The sequence below is a fragment of the Leiobunum rupestre genome, chromosome 10 (genome assembly GCF_980474605.1).
Source record: "Leiobunum rupestre chromosome 10, qqLeiRupe1.1.hap1, whole genome shotgun sequence".
NCBI lineage: Eukaryota > Metazoa > Arthropoda > Arachnida > Opiliones > Sclerosomatidae > Leiobunum > Leiobunum rupestre.
The window spans coordinates 23,701,039-23,729,029 of NC_143393.1; the positions used below are offsets into that span (position 1 = coordinate 23,701,039).

Consider the following 27,991-nt stretch of genomic DNA (forward strand, 5'->3'; position numbering starts at 1 on the left):
GGTAGCAACCAAAAGAGGATGTAGCAATTATAACCCTTCATTGACTAACTAAATTAAAAACTTAAAAGATAAATAATATTAAAGATGAATTGAGGGTAAATAGTTCGATATTGAGAATCTAGATGGCGTTATAGTTTCTATACTAGAACCGTAGAAGGATAATTATTTCGAAAACAATGAATAGCAATTTTCTCAACGTTACTAATGTAAATGTTTATGTAAATACATAAATGAACTGAATACATTCATTTTAAAATAGATTGTTTCAGGATTTGGAAAATATTTGGTCCTAAAAGGGAATTTCTAACGCGCTGAAAGGAAAAATTTCATTTTCGCGATCTGGCACCACTGCTTTTGAAGACTCGGCTGCAGCAGCTGCAGCGTAACAAAAGTTTACAGATGATGTTTTCGTTGGTCTATTTAGCCGGTAATGTGATTGTTGACATGAATATGCGCGATTACACAAACAGACAGGGTTTCTAAGAGGCTACTATGTTTAATTAAATGACATTTAGGGTATTGTGCGGATGGTTTGTCTGTTTTCGACATGTGCTGGATGACGAAACGACGTTCGTTTTAAGTAAATACCATTTATTGCTCGTAATTTAGTAGACAAACTTTTGGGTCGGTAGCATGTAGGTAGTAACGTTACTCTTCAACCTTGTGCTTATTCAATATTAGATTTAATTAGTGAAATGGTTTTTTGGTAATTATATATACGTTCGTTAGTTCTTTTAATCACTATGCGTGGTCTCATTGACACCTTTTAATGACAGCGATATAAATTTATTGTACAAGAAAAAGCGTCCCCCTTTTCAATTTTTTTCCATTTTGTTGGACCCTATATTGTCAAACGCGCGCTGCTTTGGGACATTCATATATTTCCAATTTTTGCCACATTTTTAAGTGTCATATTAGAGCCGAAAGCAATATAGCTGTCGCAACAATTTACGCAAGTGGACTCGCGTCTAGACCAATTTGTTCTTATTTAGTCAATAATGGAACGGTGCTGTGAAGCAATGGAATCACCCTCATTGAAACTTAATAACTCGGAGGGTTTCCGTCGTTGAACCAGCTCCAAACGTTATTACGGAGCTGCGAATAGCCCTTTCACCGTCGATTTAAATACAAATAACTTTTTGTACCGCGAAACTGGGCGGGGAAAATGGACAAGTATATTTATTAGTTTTCTTTCCAGCAGTGAGCGAGTCCTCGCTATTAAAATCTCAGATATGCCCCCTTTTACAACCCCCATAATTCTTTCTCAACCAGACCTTAATTACTTTTCATTTTTACATCGGAAATGGGTTGAAATTCTTTTTCGAAATATTGATAATTTAAGAGTGGCTGATTTCGGTAAAAATTCGCATATTTTAGCACTTCTTTTTCATTTTCAGAATGAGACGCGAGGTCAACAAACTGGAGATTTTTAACTCGGTGCGTAGGGACGTAATTTTCATTTATTTTTATTCTAGGCGGTCTCCGATCTGGGTTTGCGAAGCGCCCACCCAGTGCAGACCGCTGCCGTGTGTTGCAACGAGACAATATTAGTATCCCAACAGTGTTATAATAAGAAGGAGGCTTTTGTGTGGGTGGTTTGCGACGATGGCCAAGGTTATTGCGCTCTCGCTTGTCTTGGTCCAAGTTGGAATTGTGCTGGCGGTCGTGTTGTTTATGTTTGCTTAATTACACGATTGTTAGCTGTCATCGTAGTTGAGACAGGGGGCTTTGATGACGTGGGGATCATGTCAAAATATATCATAGTATTTTTTCCTTTGAGGGTAATATCTAATCATATTTAAGTATTCTCTATTAACCTGCGTTGTATCCAAGGTATTTTGATGGTAATATATAATTACCCTCGTAGTATTCAAGGTATTTGGAGGGTAATATCTAATTACCTGCGTAGTATCCAAGGTATTTTAAGGGTAATATATAATTACCCGCGTAGTATCTAATGTATTTAAGGGAATTATCTAATTACCCGCGCCGTATCTTAGGTCTTTTAAGGCTAATATCCAATTACCCGTGTCGTATCTTGAGGGTAATATCTAGTTACCCGTGTCGTATCTTACGTATTTTGAGGGTAATATCTAATTACCCGCGTGGTATCCAAGCTATTTCAAGGGTAATGAAATTACGTGTGTCATGTCTTAGGTATTACATTCGTAGTATCCAGGTAATATCGAATTACCCGTGTCGTATTTTGAGGGTAATATCTAATTACCCGCGTCGTGTCTTTGAAGGTACACTACAAATATCTTCAGTATTTTTAGGGTAATCTGTAATCTCGGATAATGTGGTTTATCCTACAAATGACCTTTTACAGTCAAAATAGATCGATATATATTTGACAAGAACGATAATTTTAAATTATCCAAAAACCACATGTTTATTTTTATGTTAAATGTTGATCTTTCGTTTATACTGTTTACGTAAAACATCGCTTAAAATTTTGTTAGAAGTATTTTTGTAACAAAGTATTTATTACCTTCTCGCCCAGAAAAAAAAATTGGCGCCATCTAGCATTAACTAAAGCATTAAAATATAACCTCAAATGGCTTCTCCTTAAATGTTTGTTTCCTTGTAAGTAAAGTTTTACTTTTGGATTCGACAAAATGAGGCAAAAATGCCGCGAAATTTAAATTTTCGAACAATACTAGGCTAATCATGGAATGAAAACTTTTTTACTTTTTTTTTGGAAAAATACGGAAAATTTTCCACGAAACCTTTTCAGACTTACAACTCTAATTTCAAATATAGCTCGAAGGACTCCCCTACTCCTAGCGCCAGAGATGGATAGCGGAGGGCTCTTGAATTACATTACGCAGCGAAAGGCGTAAGGTATTTTATTTTGTCGGCATGTAACGAAAGGTGTTTTATAAATTAAATAACTATTTTTTTTAAGTTTTAAGCAATGAAGCTGATCTTTTAAGCGCAACACCAAATTGCTTATGAAATGGGGAACCAATTTGAAGCGTAATAGATTATTAATTATAGCTTCAAGACACTCACCATTATTCACTTATAATCTCATAAATATTGAAAACCCAAATTTGGAGTGGGTGATTTCTTGGCCATATAATCAAAATAACAGATCTCTGGGGAAGTTGGAATTTGGGTCGCGTGGGAGAGATATTGGAAAAGCAATTGTTAGCCGTACTTTGAACCCCTACCTCCACCTGCACCTCTGTAGTGAGTCGATTAATCATCCACTTAGTTGGATTAAAACAATTGAAATGACCATTATCAAATTTCTTCCCGATTCCTTCGGACTATTTTTGAAACATAGCGAAGACCATTGAAACACCCACGAGGAAGATTTTTTTTTGAAATAGGACCCGACTTCAATAAATTGCCAACCTTTCCCTCTCTCGTTTGAGAAATAATTATTTTACTAGACTAAAGTAGCGTTTAGACTACGCAATTTTATTGGTGGGCCATTAGTTGTGAATATCCAATGTACCAATTAATTGGTAGGGTTGTCCAAAATGCTTTCTTTTTTCAAAATACAAAATGCAAAATACTTTCTCCATAACTCAAAATGAAAAATACAAAATGTATTTTGAAAATTGGTTTTTCTAAATGCAAAATATAAAATGGTTTTTGCAGCTCAAAATAAAAATACAAAATCAATTTTGAAAATGTTTTTTTAAAATGCAAAATGTTTTTACAAATGCACTCTGTTTACTTTCAATTATTTTATTTTTTAACGATATCTCCTTATTTGGTACTATCTTGAGCGAAAGCACGGAGGTGAAGTACCTTGGTGTTATTTTTGACAACAAACTAACGTGGAAGCCTCAAATTGACCCTATAGTTAAGAACCAGAAGTGCAGTTAGCAGGTCATGGGGGCTTAGCCCTAAAGTGTTCTTCTGGCTGTACACCATGATCATCAGACCATTACTCTCTTACGCTGCAGTGGTCTGGTGGCCTAGAGTCCGAATTAAGAATGTGCAGCATCACAGGAGCTATGATAACAACCCCAAGTGCTTCTCTAGAAATTATCCTGAACTTTCTACCTCTTCATCTTTTTATAGAGGAAGCTGCTGCAATGGGAGCCTATAGGCTCAACCAGAATGGTTGGTAGAAGGCGAATATTTGGGATAATAGCCACACCAAGATCTACCGGGAAATTTCAAGTCAGCTACCTGTCTACCTAATGGGTTCTGATATGATGGCTACGAAGTTACATTTTAGTAAGCCTTTCAATACTTATTTTCCAAGCCGTACGGAGTGGGCCAATCATGGTACCCTCGGGGCCAGAGGAGAAATCGTCTGATTTACTGATGGGTCTAAGACCCACTCTTGCTCTGGTTCGGGGATGTATTGTCTTACTAGCAATCTCGGCTTCTTTGAAAGCCTTGGTGTTTATGCTAGTGTTTTTCAGGCGGAAATTGCCGCTATCTGCTTCTGTATTGACTTCTGTCTTAAAAAGAAGGCAAGGTTATCCAAATTTATTCGGATAGTCAAGCTGCCCTCAAGGCTCTCCACCAGTTTCAGGTCTCTTCAAAACTGGTTTATAGCTGTTTGAGTCTCCTCTCGGAGCTAGGAACCAACAATAAAGTTCAGCTCTATTGGGTTCCTGGCCATCGGGGGTACTATGGTAATGAGAAGGCCGATGTCTTAGCCAAGAAGGGGGCAGAGGCTGGGTTCTTTGGTCCTGAACCTGCCGTTCCTATCCCCTCTAGCATAGTTCGCGGCCTTATCTCCAACTCCATGACTGACCGTCAAGCTTTGTGTACAAATTTCATTGGAACAGCCTTTTCACTGAACATTTTACGAGCGGGGGGAAGACAATTTCCGAATTTTCCCCTTCCGACGGCAGCATGAAAATTGCAAACAAGAAATTCCACGACTTTTGACAGGTTGCGTTCTCCTTGTGTGGGGTGCTGTGTTTGTTGCTCCTAGGTTTTAGGGAACCTATGAGATATCCGGCTGATTTGATTGTGTTTAGGGGTAACTTAAGACTAAGAATAAGCCTACAATAAAAGGTGGGTAAAAATGACGACCCAACCTGCGAAATTTGATATAAAAACGAATTTCCGGTCTTTAGTGTCGTGTTTCCAGGGTTGGCAAGAACCAGCCAGCCTGGTTTAAACCACCATGGTTTAAGCGGTTTTAACCACCGGAAAAAAATCCATGGTTATTAAAAAAAATGGAGAAATGAATTAGAAAAATTGAAAAAACTAAAACTTAACCTTCACTTTTTGTCGTAAGTAATGAGAGCTAGATATAAGCAATTAGGGGATCTGCCATGTTAGGGTAAATAAGTCTGCTATTCCCCCACAATGTAAAGGTACTGTCACTCCCAAAAACTTAATTTTGAAATCGGGAAATTTGAGCATTTTCGAAGTAATGAGGGCTAGATATAAGCAATTTGATCATTTTTTATTAATGTGTTTAACCGGATTAAGCCACAAGTTACAACCGGTTTTAACCATATTGGATTTTTAAATTTAAAAAAAAGCCGGTTTTTTGCCCACCCTGCGTGTTTTCGTTTTAAAATCGTCAGCGTTTCAGACGACGTGTAACGAAATAGCAGTTTCTTATTGGCCTTTCATATAAGTTCAAATTTTGCTGGGTGGGTCAGCAAACCTTTTAATAGCCAGTTAAAAAGAGTATGTTGGAGTAAGCATTTGTTAGAGAATGTGCCGCAAACCGAGTTAGACTCGGATACGATCTATTGAATTTTCACGCGTATATCCCAAATTAGACAAGCTTCATTTGAATATTCATAGTTTGAACAGACAGCGTTGGATATTTATAGGGAACAATCGCGTTGTCGCGTCCTACTTATCAGGGTCGTGTGGCCGTTTGGCTCATTTGCAAAAATCGTGAATGTCGAAGGAGTGAGATGAGGTAACGCGGGGAATTGGAACTTTTAAAGGTCAAGTTGATGTTTGCTTGTTTTTGAACGCGTCATCCTTTAGGGAAATATCTCTACATTAAGGTTAAACAAAGTGGTTTCAAGGGCTCACACAAAGGGCAAAATTTAAGGCAAATTAACACCGATCATATCTCGAAAGAAATTTAAAAATGTTTTTAAACGAGACGCGAGAAAATTGGAAATCCTGGAGATGGAAAATTAGATTACGGGAAAGAAATGACAGAAAAAAAGCATAACAAGTCCCAGCATTCTTAATTTTTTATTTTATGTGTAAAACCAATTTATTTTATTTATATCCGTTTTAGTTTATTTTAATTATTTTTTAATATTAATAATTTTTAAATACATTATGCTCCTTTATTTGAAAAATCGATTAATTTGTAGTCAACTATCATGTAAACAAATTAAAATTATTTGAATTAAATTTAAAGACTATTTGTAATTACGTTTGTTATGAATTAATATTGCTACATAAATTACATTTGGGTATTTTCTTAACTACATTGAAGTATAACACGCTATTAAAATCAATGTTTAAAAAAATCATTTGATTTAAATCAAACGACTAAAGAAAGATAAACATATTTAAATTTAATTACGATTGTTCTGTCTTTTCGCGTTCCCACATATCTGCAGATATAATACAAATTGTCTATTACGTTTCGAAAATGGATAAAATCGTCAGAACATTTATATTACTTATTCGAGAATTGTCAACTTTGCGTGTGACCGAGGATCACGTTGGGCCGTCATCGAGAGTTCACGACATTTCTGTCTTAACCTTGACGGGGGTTAAATGTAACGAAATGGAAATTTAGGTAGGTATATCCAGAAGTAAATAATATTATCTTGGAGAAAAGTATTTAGCTCCCAATTCTGTAACCAGAACTTTTGCAGTTTCTCGCTAATTTTCCAAAAAGCGCTTTGTAAGAAAAATAGTACATAATAGAAGAAATTTATAATTCAACTCTAAGCTAGATGACTTGGGTCTAAGGTGGTGCCTTCGGTATTAGCCTAGCTGATTATTATTATTATTATAATTATTAGGCCATGAAAATGAAACATGTGCCTTCGTAGGTTCGACTCGGATTCCATTGGACTTACAAGGAAACGCACATTTAGAGCGAAGCCATTAGAAATTTGAGGTTAATGCTTTTATTATTTATTTACATCCGAAAAAAGCTATTAATTATTATTACACTAAATGATGACAATTATTTTTTGTGGGAAAATAATAAATACTAATTTATTGCAAACAAGTTCAGACACTTTGTAAGCGATGTTTTATGTCTAATGTATACATAACAGTTGAACTCTAACAAAATTTTAAATAACAAAAACCATATGCAAGAACCAAGAAAAAAATAAAATAAATTAAAATCTCTACGTTTTGACTGTTGGCGCCATCTGGTAGGACGTCTTAAAATCTACCTCTTTGGCGTTAATCCTGCGAAAGAAAATTCACCCTCGACAAATGTGTATCATTTCATTTGAAATATTGTAGGGTTTAGTGTTAGCACAGTATTATAACCATTATGCAGGAGATAGGTGAAACCGTTCAGATTGCACAACTTTTAAAAGCCAATTAATTAAGCAGGGTGAACAGCAAACGTTGTTATCCTTTTTGCAGGAAGGCAAAATATCTATTACATTTGGCGGAAAGATACTAGTATGATATTTCAGGTACATCGGCGGCGGCAATTTCAAATTTGCCCTGTTTACGGTTGAATTTCTAAGTATACCCGCGCGCGTGATATAATTTTGGAAAGTACCATCTATTGCGTTATATTTCAAAGTTATATTTAATTCATTAACAAAAGATTTAAAAACAGTTTTAATCATTTATTTATGGTACTACAAGTGAGGCATACCTAAAAAAAATCGTTTTGCGAGTCCAGGGTAAGTATAGAAAGGGTAATGCCAAGATTACCACGTTGACGTTCATATACGCGCGTTTTGATGATTGTTTAGGAGCATTATACTAAAAATACACTAAACTTAAAAATAATCATCAACATTAAATATTTATTGAGCGCTTTGAAATTTACGCAATAGACATTTCTAAAATGGATTAATATAACACGCGCGGGAACCTCTAGGACTTCAACAGAAAATGGACGAAATTCAAAATTCCCGCCGACGATTTACCGGAAATTCGTGCTTGTATATCTTTCCGCCAAATGTACTAGATATTTTGCTTTTCTTAACTTGCAACTGAGTATATATAATATATAATATTGAAATGGCGAACAAATTATTTTGACGGGCTAAACCCAGGAATCCATAAATCTACTTGGAATACTTATCCTGCCGTATCACGTATGGTAAGATCAATCTGACGGCTTTGGCCCCGCCTACGAGAGAAAAAATCCCCTCTGCGCGAGCTCCCCTCTCACGTTGTTGTTTGTCAAGTTAACATAGTGACGTCCAAAAACCGTCAGCCACATCGAGACCAAAACTGCCGCGATAAGCATTCCAAGTAGAATTATGGATTCCTGCTAAACCTAATTACCAAATTTCATACCGGAAACCGTATAACAGACGACAATAAAAAATAATCCCATTGGAGGAACCCATTGAGTTGGGAATATAGTACTTCGGGAGCCAAAATTTGTATTTGATGGCTGGGGGCCCTTTAATTGATATCATGTACTAAGCAAAACAGTTATCATTGGTCGGTGGGGTCATCTACCGCAAGCCAGCCATGATAATAATTTAATAATTTAAGTCAGTGTTTGTCGTTTTCCGAGGCGATTGAAACTCACTCCGTCGCCAGGGGGAATTTCGACCATGATGTCCTTGGATGGCTCAACCTACCCATTCTCCCCAAGTTGTAATTAATATATTCTTGGTTACCTTTTGTGATAAAGTCCACGTATTTAGTTCCTCGTAATATGATTTTTTGGTTTGGTACCACGGTTTCCTAGTTAGTTGTATATATTTTTATTAAAATATCTATAAATGAATATAATAATAATTTCTAGAGGGAAACTGGAATATATTTCTGTATTAATAGCATTTATCCGAGGGCAACCTGCATGCGGCTGATTTTCTCACAACGCGTACTTCACGCTTGGGGAATTCCAAATTAATAATTACAGTTGTCTGGCTCGCCTTTTCGACTCAGTGGCGGTTCCGGACACTCTTGTTATTATCCGTTTCTTTTTACATCGTCTTGCCGACTCGGATCCCGTTACATTTTGTAGATCTGATGGCTGTCTTTTACGCGTCACTTCCTTCGCTAATTGACTTTATACGCTACCGTTGAATACGTAAGCTATAAGCCTTATGATATCAAAATTGTAGTCACGTTCGGCTTGTATAATAATTTCAAACGCGAAATATTCAAAAATCTAGGCTTCAAAATTATTCTTAATCTCTGGCCGTCATTCAAAATCGATTTTCTGTGGTGACGAATCTATTCTCTATAAAATGATGTCTAATTTGTATATAGATAATAATAATAATAGATAATTAGTCCACCCACGACTAATTAAAATGTATATGTGACATAGCGCCAAAAATGGATAGTGGACCGCTCTAGAATTACAGTACACGGCGAGAGGTGTCAGGTATTTGTTTTACTAGTAAAGGTAGGTGGCGTTACCGCGATGGGAAAATTTATAATTTCTTATTATTATTATTATTATTTTTATCATTATTAATATTTTTATCATTATTAATATTTTTATCATTATTAATATTTTTATCATTATTAATATTTTTATCATTATTAATATATTTATCATTATTAATATTTTTATCATTATTAATATTTTTATCATTATTAATATTTTTATCATTATTAATATTTTTATCATTATTAATATTTTTATCATTATTAATATTTTTATCATTATTAATATTTTTATCATTATTAATATTTTTATCATTATTAATATTTTTATCATTATTATTATTATTTTTCAGGTTAGGACGTCTTTTATTTCAGTTTGATGCTTTACATTTATAGAGAGTTTGAGGTGCATATTTTTACAGTTCTATTTTTTAAGTTAACAGAAATACACATTTAATTATTAATATTTTTATCATTATTAATGTTTTTATCATTATTAATATTTTTATCATTATTAATATTTTTATCATTATTAATGTTTTTATCATTATTAATATTTTTATCATTATTAATATTTTTATCATTATTAATATTTTTATCATTATTAATATTTTTATCAATATTATTATTATTATTTAATTACTATTAATTACTATTAATTATTATTATTAATTTACCGATTAATCCGGCCAAATCTGTAGTTATATCATTTAGTAGAAAAACATCTCATATAAGGTACACTTATAAAATAAATGATAACATCATTAATAGAAAAGGTAGCGTACGTGACCTAGGTGTAATTTTAGATCAGGGCCTTTATTTCAAAGAGCATATTCAAAAAACCGTAAGCTCGTGCAGGCCTCATCCTTAAAATTAGCAAAAATTTAAATTCTAGTCGGCATTTCATATTATTATATCAAAGCTTAATTCGATCTAGAGCTATGTACGGATCAATTACTTGGGGTGGCTGCAGTGAATACCTTTTAAATAACATTGAAAGTATTCAAAGAAAATTTATTGATAATTTATATTTCTATTTCCTAAAACATAACTGTCGTTATAATTACCAAAATATTCTCAAAGACATTGGTTTACCTACCAGGGTTGCCACACGTCAGGGAAAACAGGGAAATCATGGAAAAGTCAGGGAATTTAAGAATGGACCTAAAAAGTCAGGGAAATGTCAGGGAATTTTTAGAATTTGTAAAAAGTCAGGGAATTAAATTTCATCTTGGCACTTTTGTAAGGTTATTTTTAGACCAGATCTATGACAAATTCTATGATTATCATTTATTTCCTTGAAAGTTTGGCCAATTTTGTCAACATTGCAATAACCTTTTTACTGAAATATAAGTTCATTAAAATTTATTAACTTCTGATAAAAGTCAAATATAAAATAAAAATTTTAACTTAAAAAGTCAGGGAAAATCTCTTAAAATGGCCAGGGAAAACAGGGAATAGTCAGGGAATTTGAATCTCAAAATTTTGTGGCAACCCTGCCTACGCTTTATAAATCGCGAGAGAAATCAGAACTTATATTTTTGTATAAACTCCTTCAAAATTACTTACCATATGTTCCAATATTTTATCAGAAATCAATATATGTGTACCTAACTATAACACTAGAAATTATACGATGTTTAAAACGAATATTAGCGAATTACACCCATTAAATCGGATACTAAAAACTGCCAATAAATTTGGTCAGGTAATTGATTTTTTCGATTGCAAATTGAAAGATTTGAGAAATTTGTAAATGTTCTTCAATTTTGTTTTCCCTAACTGAATTCGACTTTGTATCGTTAATTTACTCATATTCCAAAGAAAATATTTCTTACATATTCCAAATTGTTTAATTAAGAGAGTACTCCATGTTACTTTTTAACTTTCTGAATACATTTTTGTAGTGTGTGTGTATCAACTTGCTGATACAATTGTATTGTTTTGGTACACATTAAACCCCGTTTCATTTCATTTCATTTCATTTTGATTAATATTAATATTTTTATTATTATTAATATTTTTATCAATATTATTATTATTATTATTTTGATTAATATTAATATTTCTATTAATATTAATATTTTTATTAATATTATTATTTTGATTAATATTAATATTTCTATTAATATTAATATTTTTATTAATATTAATATTTTATTAATATTAATATTTTATTAATATTAATATTTTATTAATATTAATATTTTATTAATATTAATATTTTATTAATATTAATATTTTATTAATATTAATATTTTATTAATATTAATATTTTATTAATATTAATATTTTATTAATATTAATATTTTATTAATATTAATATTTTATTAATATTAATATTTTATTAATATTAATATTTTATTAATATTAATATTTTATTAATATTAATATTTTATTAATATTAATATTTTATTAATATTAATATTTTATTAATATTAATATTTTATTAATATTAATATTTTATTAATATTAATATTTTATTAATATTAATATTTTATTAATATTAATATTTTATTAATATTAATATTTTATTAATATTAATATTTTATCAATATTAATATTTTTTTATTAATATTAATATTTTTTATTAATATTAATATTAATATTTTTTATTAATATTAATATTAATATTTTTTTATTAATATTAATATTTTTTATTAATATTAATATTAATATTTTTATTATTATTAATATTTTTATCAATATTATTATTATTATTTTGATTAATATTAATATTTTATTAATATTAATATTTCTATTAATATTAATATTTTTTAGTGTTGTAAGTCGGAAAATTTCCCGCTCGGAAAATTTTCCGGAAAATTACCGAGGCCTTTTTTCCGGAAAATTTTCCGTATTTTTCCGAAAAATATTAAAAACGTTTTCATTCCATAATTTGTCTAATATATTGTTTGCAAATTTAAATAAAGCGGAATTTTCACCTCCTTTTTTCTTATCTAAAAGTAAAACTAAACCTATAGACTAGTTTAAACTGGTTGAAATGTAACACTATTAATGTTTTGTAGTATGTTTACTGATATTAGTCATTTTAAATCGATAAAAAGTTTAAAACATTAAAAACCCTTGAAAAGTAATTTATGTTTAAATTTTTTATTTTTCCGATTTGCGGAAAATTTTCTGGAAATTTTTCCGCATTTTATTTTTCGGAAAATTAACAACCCTAATATTTTTTATTAATAATTATATTTTTTATTAATATTAATATTTTTATTAATATTAATATTTTTATTAATATTAATATTTTTATTAATATTAATATTTTTATTAATATTAATATTTTTATTAATATTAATATTTTTTATTAATATTAATATTTTATTAATATTAATATTTTTTATTAATATTAATATTTTTTATTAATATTAATATTTTATTAATATTAATATTTATATTAATATTTTTATTAATATTTTTATTAATATTTTTATTAATATTAATATTAATATTTTTATTAATATTAATATTTTTATTAATATTAATATTTTTATTAATATTAATATTTTTATTAATATTAATATTTTTATTAATATTAATATTTTTATTAATATTAATATTTTTATTAATATTAATATTTTTATTAATATTAATATTTTTATTAATATTAATATTTTTATTAATATTAATATTTTTATTAATATTAATATTTTTATTAATATTAATATTTTTATTAATATTAATATTTTTATTAATATTAATATTTTTATTAATATTAATATTTTTATTAATATTAATATTTTTATTAATATTAATATTTTTATTAATATTAATATTTTTATTAATATTAATATTTTTATTAATATTAATATTTTTATTAATATTAATATTTTTATTAATATTAATATTTTTATTAATATTAATATTTTTATTAATATTAATATTTTTATTAATATTAATATTTTTATTAATATTAATATTTTTATTAATATTAATATTTTTATTAATATTAATATTTTTATTAATATTAATATTTTTATTAATATTAATATTTTTATTAATATTAATATTTTTATTAATATTAATATTTTTATTAATATTAATATTTTTATTAATATTAATATTTTTATTAATATTAATATTTTTATTAATATTAATATTTTTATTAATATTAATATTTTTATTAATATTAATATTTTTATTAATATTAATATTTTTATTAATATTAATATTTTTATTAATATTAATATTTTTATTAATATTAATATTTTTATTAATATTAATATTTTTATTAATATTAATATTTTTATTAATATTAATATTTTTATTAATATTAATATTTTTATTAATATTAATATTTTTATTAATATTAATATTTTTATAAATATTAATATTTTATTATTTTATTAATACAGAGAGCCAGGACATACTTGTAAAAGCGTGATATTTTAAAGCGCGCTGCTTAATATTTCGAAGGACTCGAACAACTTTAGCCTAACAAATAAAATAAAATTAAACATTTGACTATTTTATTCAGTGACCTACGCGCATGTGCGTTGGGGGGTGGAGAAAAAGAGAGCTGCATTTATTGAAAATCCTATTGCGTATGCATATTCTCCGCTAATCCGTATAAATAACCTAAATTAAATGAACTGATAGACCGAACCTCCCAATTTGCGTCTCAATTTTATCGTGGATATTTTTTCACGGATTCTTCCAAGGATTTATTTAAATATGTAAATTCACTATTTCATTCAAAACAAAGAATTTTTTCTGAACCTCATTATGGAAAAAAATCCCAAAAATGAAATCGTCGGAAATATTCGATATTATTCCAGAAAGCACCTGCGTCCCTGAACAAATAAAAAAAGAAATTTGCGAAGCTGTGGCATTTCTTTGAGAGCGTGCGCGCTGCGGGCAAGCCCAACATTAGCCGTAAAAGCCATAATGGAAAGAGCGCGTGTTCTTAGAACCTTTGCCGTAAGAAATGACCACATTAAATTGGATTAAGCGGCTCGCTTTGTGTGTTGGAAATATTTCATAATGTAGATGTCGGGATACGCTGTTGGCAGTACGGGGGGGAGGGGGGCAAAAACTAATCGGATTCCCTCCAGGGGTCGCTTTCGCTTTCACGAAATCGCGTATTGTTGAAGTTGGGAGGTAGTTACGGAGCAGTTTCGGAAGCTCCACGATTATTATAAAGAAGACTTATTGATGTCATTTCGCTTTACATTCTTTTCATATTTTCTTTGCCGTGTATTTGTATTACCAAAAGTATATAATGTATGCCTTAAAGGTAAGTATCCATCACCCTATAATACCTAGGAGGATTCAAGTGTACCTGGAGAAGAATTTGGGGGGCCACGGGAGAGGCTTCTCAAAGCCTCAAACCCTTGGACATAAAATTACAACGGAGCCATCTAGTGGGGAAAATGTGAACTATGACCACGTGTTTGGTTTAGGAACTGGATAAAAAATTATATTTTTATGGCACCTAGAATCGCTACGACAGTAAGTCATAGCAACAATATTTCCCCATAATTAAATTTAAAACTCAACATTCATTGCAACTTTCTTTGAAATTATATAGTTTTCGGGCCTAAGCTAAAAACCGTTAAAGTTCGAAATACTTTCTAGCAGACGAATGTTTTGATAACAGCTGTAGCCGAGCCGCTAGGCATTGGTCGGGGGAATACAAATTTCTTCTCCAGGTACACTTGAATCCTCCTAGATAATACAAAGAAGTTTTCGGTGTCATGGTAACGACGACATTAAGATGCCTATGGTGGTCACGTGATTATTGAGCAAACCCAGGGCCCCCTAAGGTCCTCTAATTCCTATAAAATCCGTTATTTTCAAAAATATCCTATACCATCCTATATTTTTAGCAAAATCCCTAAAAAGTCATATACAAGCCTATAATTTGGATATTTTGCCCATTTCAAATCCCTCCACTCACGACGTCAGTTAAATTGCTAGATTTAGCTATAGGATAAATTCCTATGTACAAAGTCATTCTAGACTAGTCTATACTTTCGTTATTGTTAGCTACTAGTATATTTTTGTGATAAAATGGTTAAATAGTTTTAAGTGAAAATCCAAGATTTGTTTCACTAAATATAGATTTGGTTTTTCAATGTATAAAGTTAGTATATTAAATAGCATATATGGTCGTTTAAAATACTATTATTTTGAATAGTTCTAATACGTTTCGGAAGAAAATGTTTTGCTCATTATAAATTTCACGTAATATATTTAATTTCTTAAACAATTACTTCGAAAATATATGGCATATAAATAAATAAATATTAATATTCCTACGTCATTGTAACATGTGTGGATACTTTCATCGAAGGAGAAGCGTTTATGTACTTCTGGTGTAGGATATAATCAAAAAGAAGCCTTATATTTAGTAAGCGAATAATTTCCGATTTGTGGATCACTATTTTCTAGTAAGTACATCGCGAACTAACCTTAACGTAATTGCGTTGCATATTTACTGGATTGTAGGTTAAAGGTCAAGGTTAAATTCTAACTCTGACGGTGTTTGATAATACGTCGTTGTATATGTGCCCTAAGCCGTTGTTTCAATTCAAATTTATGAGAACTTGGGGTTAAAGTTAGGCGTTCTTTGTCACGAACCTTTTTCGTTCAACAGATGGCGCCATCGGAATAATTTGCGTATTATGGTAATGTAAGACGTTCTGTCTATACGAGCCCCGTGTTGACTGAGACGGAAACCTTGTCCCGGTTGTTAAACCGTGGGCGACCTTGAATTTATTGTCTCTTGTATCGCTTATTAATATCGTTAAAGACCTGCCATGGAACCTTCTTGATGAGGAAAAATTTTCACTTTGAGAGTAATTTCTTCTGCCTTTTTATAGTATTTGGTTTTGTACATTTACATTCCTAAAAATCCTATATTTCATTATTTTATTCTGTGTCCTATACTTTTAAAAAATTTCGTTAAAAAACTCCTATAATTTGGTAATTTAGTTATTTTACGATCTTATAATTTTGAGATTTTTATCCTATAATGATCCTATAATTTTAAGTTTCTTTTATCCTACAATGATTCTATAATTTCGAGATTTTCATTCCACAATGATTCTATAATTTTAAGATTTGTCTCCTATAATGATCCTATGGTTTTTGGATTTTTATACAACAATGATCCTATGTTATTATCTTACAACTATCCTTTAGATTTTTATCATAATTATCCTATAATTTTGAGATTTTTATCATAATTATCCTATAATTTTGAGATTTTTATCATAATTATCCTATAATTTTGAGATTTGTATCCTATAATTATCCTATAATTTTGAGATTTTTATCATAATTATCCTATAATTTTGAGATTTGTATCCTATAATTATCCTATAACTTTGGGGTTTGTATCCTATAATTTTGGGATTTGTATCCTATAATTATCCAATAATTTTGGGATTTGTTTACGTTTTATGTCTCTTGATTAATTATGTGTGAGCATTGGTAACGTAAACTACATTTTAAATTAATTTTAATTAAATTTTTAATTAAAGTTACTTTGCTCTGAATTGACCGGTATAAATAATTTGTTTATAAAGCACTTCCTTTAAATCAGTGATTTAAATCCAACTGATTAAATCAGATAACCCTGATTAAACCTAAAGTATTATGTTTGAGATTCTTTTTCTATAAATAGTTTTTTCGGAATAAATTCAGCCCTTAATTTACCCTAATAATATAGGTTTCTAGTAATATATAGATTTATAGAAATCAGATCTAAAAACATTATAATTAATAGTTTTTAAAACAGGTTAGGGTCTTAATATTATTTATTTTTCCTATTCTACCAAAATTTTATTTAAATAGCGAAGTAATAGATTAACTAATCGAAATACTAGTTAACCTATATCTATTTGTAAATTTTCACAAAAAAACTATTAACTATATAAAATTACATTAAAAATAAATATTTACTTAAGCCTTCGAAAAGTTTCCCTTGTAAAAATAGCCAAAATACACCACATTAAACAATAGATATAGGTGACCTAATATTTTGATTTTAAAATATCGAGATTTATAAAAAAAAAAACCTTTTTTACAACGCTGCCCTACGAAGCTGCGATGCAGCCACTACCGGCCGTAGCCTACGTGATTTATCACCATGGCCTATGCTATACACAAGGCCTGAGCAATAGATTCGAAGTACATGCGCACCTAGCGGAAATTTATTTTTTCCGAGCAAGCACGGGCGTTGATTAATTACGTAGGTAGCGGCTGAATGCCTTTTTGTATCGGTTAATCCAGAAAACACCGATCCCAAGATTACGCATCTATACATGGGAAATCACGTAGGAACTTTAAGCCACATTTTTTTCTTGTTTTCGGAGAAATCATTGTTTCAAAGATCGAAGTTCACGGCTAAAGCGATGTGGTTAGAAATAGGGTAAAGTCTGAGCTATCCAACAGTGATCCCGAGGAACTCGGGGATTAAAATGTCGTATAAGCGGCTTAAGGGATCTGTACTGTTTACAAAATCAGGCGGGCGGTACTGAGAAATGGTGCTATTTTTAATCCTGCACACGTTTTTCCGAGCTTTCTAAACCCGTATCTTGTAGTCCATATTTTTGTAATATCAACGTAACTGTTTACATAAGTTTATAATTAATTTTCGTATAAGTGCGCCAGTTACTTACCTTCCGCGCGACTGAGAGCCATTTGTTGAATACTCACACATTTTTGGTAAACTTCATTAGGCCCAGTGATCACGTAGACAAACAAATAAGAAGTAATAGTTAGCTATGCTAGGCTATTACCCTGGGCACCACCTTAGGCCTAAGTCATCGAGCGACTTTTAATTTAAAAGTCACTCGATGCGTAGTAGGGTGGTGGAGTACAGCTCTCTACTATTTCCACGATCATTGTGAAAAGAAGACGGCGCTTTTTTCTTATTGCGCTCATTGTAAACACTAGTACAGCGCTCTACTATTTCCACGATCATGGCGAAACGAAGACGGCGCTTCTCCCTTATTGCACTCATTGTAAATACTAGTACTGCGATCTACTCTTTCGACGATCGTTGCGAAACGAAGACGGCGCTTTTTTCTTATTGCGCTCATTGTAAACACTAGTACAGCGCTCTACTATTTCCACGATCATGGCGAAACGAAGACGGCGCTTCTCCCTTATTGCACTCATTGTAAATACTAGTACTGCGATCTACTCTTTCGACGATCATTGCGAAACGAAGACGGCGCTTTTTTCTTATTGCGCTCATTGTAAACACTAGTACAGCGCTCTACTATTTCCACGATCATGGCGAAACGAAGACGGTGCTTCTCCCTTATTGCGCTCATTGTAAACACTAGTACAGCGCTCTACTATTTCCACGATCATGGCGAAACGAAGACGGCGCTTCTCCCTTATTGCACTCATTGTAAATACTAGTACTGCGATCTACTCTTTCGACGATCGTTGCGAAACGAAGACGGCGCTTTTTTCTTATTGCGCTCATTGTAAACACTAGTACAGCGCTCTACTATTTCCACGATCATGGCGAAACGAAGACGGCGCTTCTCCCTTATTGCACTCATTGTAAATACTAGTACTGCGATCTACTCTTTCGACGATCATTGCGAAACGAAGACGGCGCTTTTTTCTTATTGCGCTCATTGTAAATACTAGTACTGCGATCTACTCTTTCGACGATCGTTGCGAAACGAAGACGGCGCTTTTTTCTTATTGCGCTCATTGTAAACACTAGTACAGCGCTCTACTATTTCCACGATCATGGCGAAACGAAGACGGCGCTTCTCCCTTATTGCACTCATTGTAAATACTAGTACTGCGATCTACTCTTTCGACGATCATTGCGAAACGAAGACGGCGCTTTTTTCTTATTGCGCTCATTGTAAACACTAGTACAGCGCTCTACTATTTCCACGATCATGGCGAAACGAAGACGGTGCTTCTCCCTTATTGCGCTCATTGTAAACACTAGTACAGCGCTCTACTATTTCCACGATCATGGCGAAACGAAGACGGCGCTTCTCCCTTATTGCACTCATTGTAAATACTAGTACTGCGATCTACTCTTTCGACGATCGTTGCGAAACGAAGACGGCGCTTTTTTCTTATTGCGCTCATTGTAAACACTAGTACAGCGCTCTACTATTTCCACGATCATGGCGAAACGAAGACGGCGCTTCTCCCTTATTGCACTCATTGTAAATACTAGTACTGCGATCTACTCTTTCGACGATCGTTGCGAAACGAAGACGGCGCTTTTTTCTTATTGCGCTCATTGTAAACACTAGTACAGCGCTCTACTATTTCCACGATCATGGCGAAACGAAGACGGCGCTTCTCCCTTATTGCACTCATTGTAAATACTAGTACTGCGATCTACTCTTTCGACGATCATTGCGAAACGAAGACGGCGCTTTTTTCTTATTGCGCTCATTGTAAACACTAGTACAGCGCTCTACTATTTCCACGATCATGGCGAAACGAAGACGGTGCTTCTCCCTTATTGCGCTCATTGTAAACACTAGTACAGCGCTCTACTATTTCCACGATCATGGCGAAACGAAGACGGCGCTTCTCCCTTATTGCGCTCATTGTAAACACTAGTACAGCGCTCTACTATTTCCACGATCATTGTGAAACGAAGACGGTGCTTCTCCCTTATTGCGCTCATTGTAAACACTAGTACAGCGCTCTACTATTTCCACGATCATGGCGAAACGAAGACGGCGCTTCTCCCTTATTGCACTCATTGTAAATACTAGTACTGCGATCTACTCTTTCGACGATCATTGCGAAACGAAGACGGTGCTTCTCCCTTATTGCGCTCATTGTAAACACTAGTACAGCACTCTACTATTTCCACGATCATGGCGAAACGAAGACGGCGCTTCTCCCTTATTGCACTCATTGTAAATACTAGTACTGCGATCTACTCTTTCGACGATCATTGTAAACGAAGACGGCGCTTCTCCCTTATTGCGCTCATTGTAAACACTAGTACAGCACTCTACTATTTCCACGATCATGGCGAAACGAAGACGGCGCTTCTCCCTTATTGCACTCATTGTAAATACTAGTACTGCGATCTACTCTTTCGACGATCATTGTGAAACGAAGACGGCGCTTTTTTCTTATTGCGCTCATTGTAAACACTAGTACAGCGCTCTACTCTTTCCACGATCATGGCGAAACGAAGACGGCGCTTCTCCCTTATTGCACTCATTGTAAATACTAGTACTGCGATCTACTCTTTCGACGATCATTGTGAAACGAAGACGGCGCTTTTTTCTTATTGCGCTCATTGTAAACACTAGTACAGCGCTCTACTATTTCCACGATCATGGCGAAACGAAGACGGCGCTTCTCCCTTATTGCGCTCATTGTAAACACTAGTACAGCGCTCTACTATTTCCACGATCATTGTGAAACGAAGATGGCGCTTCTCCCTTATTGCGCTCATTGTAAACACTAGTACAGCGCTCTACTATTTCCACGATCATTGTGAAACGAAGACGGCGCTTCTCCCTTATTGCGCTCATTGTAAACACTAGTACAGCGCTCTACTATTTCCACGATCATGGCGAAAAGAAGACGGCGCTTCTCCCTTATTGCACTCATTGTAAATACTAGTACTGCGATCTACTCTTTCGACGATCATTGCGAAACGAAGACGGTGCTTCTCCCTTATTGCGCTCATTGTAAACACTAGTACAGCACTCTACTATTTCCACGATCATTGTGAAACGAAGACGGCGCTTTTCCCTTATTGCGCTCATTGTAAACACTAGTACAGCGCTCTACTATTTCCACGATCATTGTGAAACGAAGACGGCGCTTCTCCCTTATTGCGCTCAATATAAACACTAGTACAGCGCTCTACTATTTCCACGATCATTGTGAAACGAAGACGGCGCTTCTCCCTTATTGCGCTCATTGTAAACACTAGTACAGCGCTCTACTATTTCCACGATCATTGTGAAACGAAGACGGCGCTTCTCCCTTATTGCGCTCATTGTAAACACTAGTACAGCACTACTATTTCCACGATCATTGTGAAACGAAGACGGCACTTCTCCCTTATTGCGCTCATTGTAAACACTAGTACAGCGCTCTACTATTTCCACGATCATTGTGAAACGAAGACGGCGCTTCTCCCTTATTGCGCTCATTGTAAACACTAGTACAGCACTCTACTATTTCCACGATCATTGTGAAACGAAGACGGCGCTTTTTTCTTATTGCGCTCATTGTAAACACTAGTACAGCGCTCTACTATTTCCACGATCATGGCGAAACGAAGACGGTGCTTCTCCCTTATTGCGCTCATTGTAAACACTAGTACAGCGCTCTACTATTTCCACGATCATGGCGAAACGAAGACGGCGCTTCTCCCTTATTGCACTCATTGTAAATACTAGTACTGCGATCTACTCTTTCGACGATCGTTGCGAAACGAAGACGGCGCTTTTTTCTTATTGCGCTCATTGTAAACACTAGTACAGCGCTCTACTATTTCCACGATCATGGCGAAACGAAGACGGCGCTTCTCCCTTATTGCACTCATTGTAAATACTAGTACTGCGATCTACTCTTTCGACGATCGTTGCGAAACGAAGACGGCGCTTTTTTCTTATTGCGCTCATTGTAAACACTAGTACAGCGCTCTACTATTTCCACGATCATGGCGAAACGAAGACGGCGCTTCTCCCTTATTGCACTCATTGTAAATACTAGTACTGCGATCTACTCTTTCGACGATCATTGCGAAACGAAGACGGCGCTTTTTTCTTATTGCGCTCATTGTAAACACTAGTACAGCGCTCTACTATTTCCACGATCATGGCGAAACGAAGACGGTGCTTCTCCCTTATTGCGCTCATTGTAAACACTAGTACAGCGCTCTACTATTTCCACGATCATGGCGAAACGAAGACGGCGCTTCTCCCTTATTGCGCTCATTGTAAACACTAGTACAGCGCTCTACTATTTCCACTATCATTGTGAAACGAAGACGGTGCTTCTCCCTTATTGCGCTCATTGTAAACACTAGTACAGCGCTCTACTATTTCCACGATCATGGCGAAACGAAGACGGCGCTTCTCCCTTATTGCACTCATTGTAAATACTAGTACTGCGATCTACTCTTTCGACGATCATTGCGAAACGAAGACGGTGCTTCTCCCTTATTGCGCTCATTGTAAACACTAGTACAGCACTCTACTATTTCCACGATCATGGCGAAACGAAGACGGCGCTTCTCCCTTATTGCACTCATTGTAAATACTAGTACTGCGATCTACTCTTTCGACGATCATTGTAAACGAAGACGGCGCTTCTCCCTTATTGCGCTCATTGTAAACACTAGTACAGCACTCTACTATTTCCACGATCATGGCGAAACGAAGACGGCGCTTCTCCCTTATTGCACTCATTGTAAATACTAGTACTGCGATCTACTCTTTCGACGATCATTGTGAAACGAAGACGGCGCTTTTTTCTTATTGCGCTCATTGTAAACACTAGTACAGCGCTCTACTCTTTCCACGATCATGGCGAAACGAAGACGGCGCTTCTCCCTTATTGCACTCATTGTAAATACTAGTACTGCGATCTACTCTTTCGACGATCATTGTGAAACGAAGACGGCGCTTTTTTCTTATTGCGCTCATTGTAAACACTAGTACAGCGCTCTACTATTTCCACGATCATGGCGAAACGAAGACGGCGCTTCTCCCTTATTGCGCTCATTGTAAACACTAGTACAGCGCTCTACTATTTCCACGATCATTGTGAAACGAAGATGGCGCTTCTCCCTTATTGCGCTCATTGTAAACACTAGTACAGCGCTCTACTATTTCCACGATCATTGTGAAACGAAGACGGCGCTTCTCCCTTATTGCGCTCATTGTAAACACTAGTACAGCGCTCTACTATTTCCACGATCATGGCGAAAAGAAGACGGCGCTTCTCCCTTATTGCACTCATTGTAAATACTAGTACTGCGATCTACTCTTTCGACGATCATTGCGAAACGAAGACGGTGCTTCTCCCTTATTGCGCTCATTGTAAACACTAGTACAGCACTCTACTATTTCCACGATCATTGTGAAACGAAGACGGCGCTTTTCCCTTATTGCGCTCATTGTAAACACTAGTACAGCGCTCTACTATTTCCACGATCATTGTGAAACGAAGACGGCGCTTCTCCCTTATTGCGCTCATTATAAACACTAGTACAGCGCTCTACTATTTCCACGATCATTGTGAAACGAAGACGGCGCTTCTCCCTTATTGCGCTCATTGTAAACACTAGTACAGCGCTCTACTATTTCCACGATCATTGTGAAACGAAGACGGCGCTTCTCCCTTATTGCGCTCATTGTAAACACTAGTACAGCACTACTATTTCCACGATCATTGTGAAACGAAGACGGCACTTCTCCCTTATTGCGCTCATTGTAAACACTAGTACAGCGCTCTACTATTTCCACGATCATTGTGAAACGAAGACGGCGCTTCTCCCTTATTGCGCTCATTGTAAACACTAGTACAGCACTCTACTATTTCCACGATCATTGTGAAACGAAGACGGCGCTTCTCCCTTATTGCGCTCATTGTAAACACTAGTACAGCACTCTACTATTTCCACGGTCATTGTGAAACGAAGACGGCGCTTCTCCCTTATTGCGCTCATTGTAAACACTAGTACAGCGCTCTACTATTTCCACGATCATTGTGAAACGAAGACGGTGCTTCTCCCTTATTGCGCTAATTGTAAACACTAGTACAGCGCTCTACTATTTCCACGATCATTGTGAAACGAAGACGGCACTTCTCCCTTATTGCGCTCATTGTAAACACTAGTACAGCGCTCTTCTATTTCCACGATCATTGTGAAACGAAGACGGTGCTTTTCTCTTATTGCACTCATTGTAAATACTAGTACTGCGATCTACTCTTTCGACGATCATTGTGAAACGAAGACGGCGCTTTTTTCTTATTGCGCTCATTGTAAACACTAGTACAGCGCTCTACTATTTCCACGATCATGGCGAAACGAAGACGGCGCTTCTCCCTTATTGCGCTCATTGTAAACACTAGTACAGCGCTCTACTATTTCCACGATCATTGTGAAACGAAGATGGCGCTTCTCCCTTATTGCGCTCATTGTAAACACTAGTACAGCGCTCTACTATTTCCACGATCATTGTGAAACGAAGACGGCGCTTCTCCCTTATTGCGCTCATTGTAAACACTAGTACAGCGCTCTACTATTTCCACGATCATGGCGAAAAGAAGACGGCGCTTCTCCCTTATTGCACTCATTGTAAATACTAGTACTGCGATCTACTCTTTCGACGATCATTGCGAAACGAAGACGGTGCTTCTCCCTTATTGCGCTCATTGTAAACACTAGTACAGCACTCTACTATTTCCACGATCATTGTGAAACGAAGACGGCGCTTTTCCCTTATTGCGCTCATTGTAAACACTAGTACAGCGCTCTACTATTTCCACGATCATTGTGAAACGAAGACGGCGCTTCTCCCTTATTGCGCTCATTATAAACACTAGTACAGCGCTCTACTATTTCCACGATCATTGTGAAACGAAGACGGCGCTTCTCCCTTATTGCGCTCATTGTAAACACTAGTACAGCGCTCTACTATTTCCACGATCATTGTGAAACGAAGACGGCGCTTCTCCCTTATTGCGCTCATTGTAAACACTAGTACAGCACTACTATTTCCACGATCATTGTGAAACGAAGACGGCACTTCTCCCTTATTGCGCTCATTGTAAACACTAGTACAGCGCTCTACTATTTCCACGATCATTGTGAAACGAAGACGGCGCTTCTCCCTTATTGCGCTCATTGTAAACACTAGTACAGCACTCTACTATTTCCACGATCATTGTGAAACGAAGACGGCGCTTCTCCCTTATTGCGCTCATTGTAAACACTAGTACAGCACTCTACTATTTCCACGGTCATTGTGAAACGAAGACGGCGCTTCTCCCTTATTGCGCTCATTGTAAACACTAGTACAGCGCTCTACTATTTCCACGATCATTGTGAAACGAAGACGGTGCTTCTCCCTTATTGCGCTAATTGTAAACACTAGTACAGCGCTCTACTATTTCCACGATCATTGTGAAACGAAGACGGCACTTCTCCCTTATTGCGCTCATTGTAAACACTAGTACAGCGCTCTTCTATTTCCACGATCATTGTGAAACGAAGACGGTGCTTTTCTCTTATTGCGCTCATTGTAAACACTAGTACAGCGCTCTACTATTTCCACGATCATTGTGAAACGAAGACGGCGCTTCTCCCTTATTGCGCTCATTGTAAACACTAGTACAGCGCTTTACTATTTCCACGATCATTGTGAAACGAAGACGGTGCTTCTCCCTTATTGCGCTCATTGTAAACACTAGTACAGCGCTCTACTATTTCCACGATCATTGTGAAACGAAGACGGCGCTTCTCCCTTATTGCGCTCATTGTAAACACTAGTACAGCGCTCTACTATTTCCACGATCATGGCGAAACGAAGACGGCGCTTCTCCCTTATTGCACTCATTGTAAATACTAGTACTGCGATCTACTCTTTCGACGATCATTGCGAAACGAAGACGGTGCTTCTCCCTTATTGCGCTCATTGTAAACACTAGTACAGCACTCTACTATTTCCACGATCATGGAGAAACGAAGACGGCGCTTCTCCCTTATTGCACTCATTGTAAATACTAGTACTGCGATCTACTCTTTCGACGATCATTGTGAAACGAAGACGGCGCTTCTCCCATATTGCGCTCATGGTAAACACTAGTACTGCGATCTACTCTTTCCACGATCATTGCGAAACGAAGACGGTGCTTTTCTCTTATTGCGCTCATTGTAAACACTAGTACTGCGATCTACTCTTTCCACGATCATTGCGAAATGAAGACGGCGCCTCTCCCTTATTGCGCTCATGGTAAACACTAGTACTGCGATCTACTCTTTCCACGATCATTGCGAAACGAAGACGGTGCTTTTCTCTTATTGCGCTCATTGTAAACACTAGTACTGCGATCTACTCTTTCCACGATCATTGCGAAATGAAGACGGCGCCTAACTCTTATTGCGCTCATTGTAAACACTAGTACTGCGATCTACTCTTTCCACGATCATGGCGAAATGAAGACGGCGCCTCTCTCTTATTGCGCTCATTGTAAACACTAGTACTGCGATCTACTCTTTCCACGATCATGGCGAAATGAAGACGGCGCCTCTCTCTTATTGCGCTCATTGTAAACACTATCACTGCGATCTACTCTTTCCACGATCATTGCGAAATGAAGACGGCGCCTCTCTCTTATTGCGCTCATTGTAAATACTAGTACTGCGATCTACTCTTTCGACGATCATTGTGAAACGAAGACGGCGCTTTTTTCTTATTGCGCTCATTGTAAACACTAGTACAGCGCTCTACTATTTCCACGATCATGGCGAAACGAAGACGGCGCTTCTCCCTTATTGCGCTCATTGTAAACACTAGTACAGCGCTCTACTATTTCCACGATCATTGTGAAACGAAGACGGTGCTTCTCCCTTATTGCGCTCATTGTAAACACTAGTACAGCGCTCTACTATTTCCACGATCATTGTGAAACGAAGACGGCGCTTCTCCCTTATTGCGCTCATTGTAAACACTAGTACAGCGCTCTACTATTTCCACGATCATTGTGAAACGAAGACGGCGCTTCTCCCTTATTGCGCTCATTGTAAACACTAGTACAGCGCTCTACTATTTCCACGATCATTGTGAAACGAAGACGGTGCTTCTCCCTTATTGCGCTCATTGTAAACACTAGTACAGCGCTCTACTATTTCCACGATCATTGTGAAACGAAGACGGCGCTTCTCCCTTATTGCGCTCATTGTAAACACTAGTACAGCGCTCTACTATTTCCACGATCATTGTGAAACGAAGACGGCGCTTCTCCCTTATTGCGCTCATTGTAAACACTAGTACAGCGCTTTACTATTTCCACGATCATTGTGAAACGAAGACGGCGCTTCTCCCTTATTGCGCTCATTGTAAACACTAGTACAGCGCTCTACTATTTCCACGATCATTGTGAAACGAAGACGGCGCTTCTCCCTTATTGCGCTCATTGTAAACACTAGTACAGCACTACTATTTCCACGATCATTGTGAAACGAAGACGGCACTTCTCCCTTATTGCACTCATTGTAAACACTAGTACAGCGCTCTACTATTTCCACGATCATTGTGAAACGAAGACGGCGCTTCTCCCTTATTGCGATCATTGTAAACACTAGTACAGCGCTCTACCATTTCCACGATCATTGTGAAACGAAGACGGTGCTTTTCTCTTATTGCGCTCATTGTAAACACTAGTACAGCGCTCTACTATTTCCACGATCATTGTGAAACGAAGACGGCGCTTCTCCCTTATTGCGCTCATTGTAAACACTAGTACAGCACTCTACTATTTCCACGATCATTGTGAAACGAAGACGGCGCTTCTC

The 27,991-nt window shown here is 35.2% G+C and overlaps 1 protein-coding gene across 1 annotated transcript in view; it reads left to right on the forward strand.

The window, feature by feature from the left end:
* The first annotated feature begins 501 nt into the window (after nt 1-501).
* RhoGEF64C (Rho guanine nucleotide exchange factor at 64C) overlaps nt 502-27,991 on the forward strand; it is a 145,942-nt gene continuing 118,452 nt past the window's right edge. The window contains exon 1 of the mRNA XM_090161984.1: nt 502-580. The gene's annotated coding sequence lies outside the window, so the exon portion shown is untranslated. The remainder of the gene's footprint in view (nt 581-27,991) is intronic.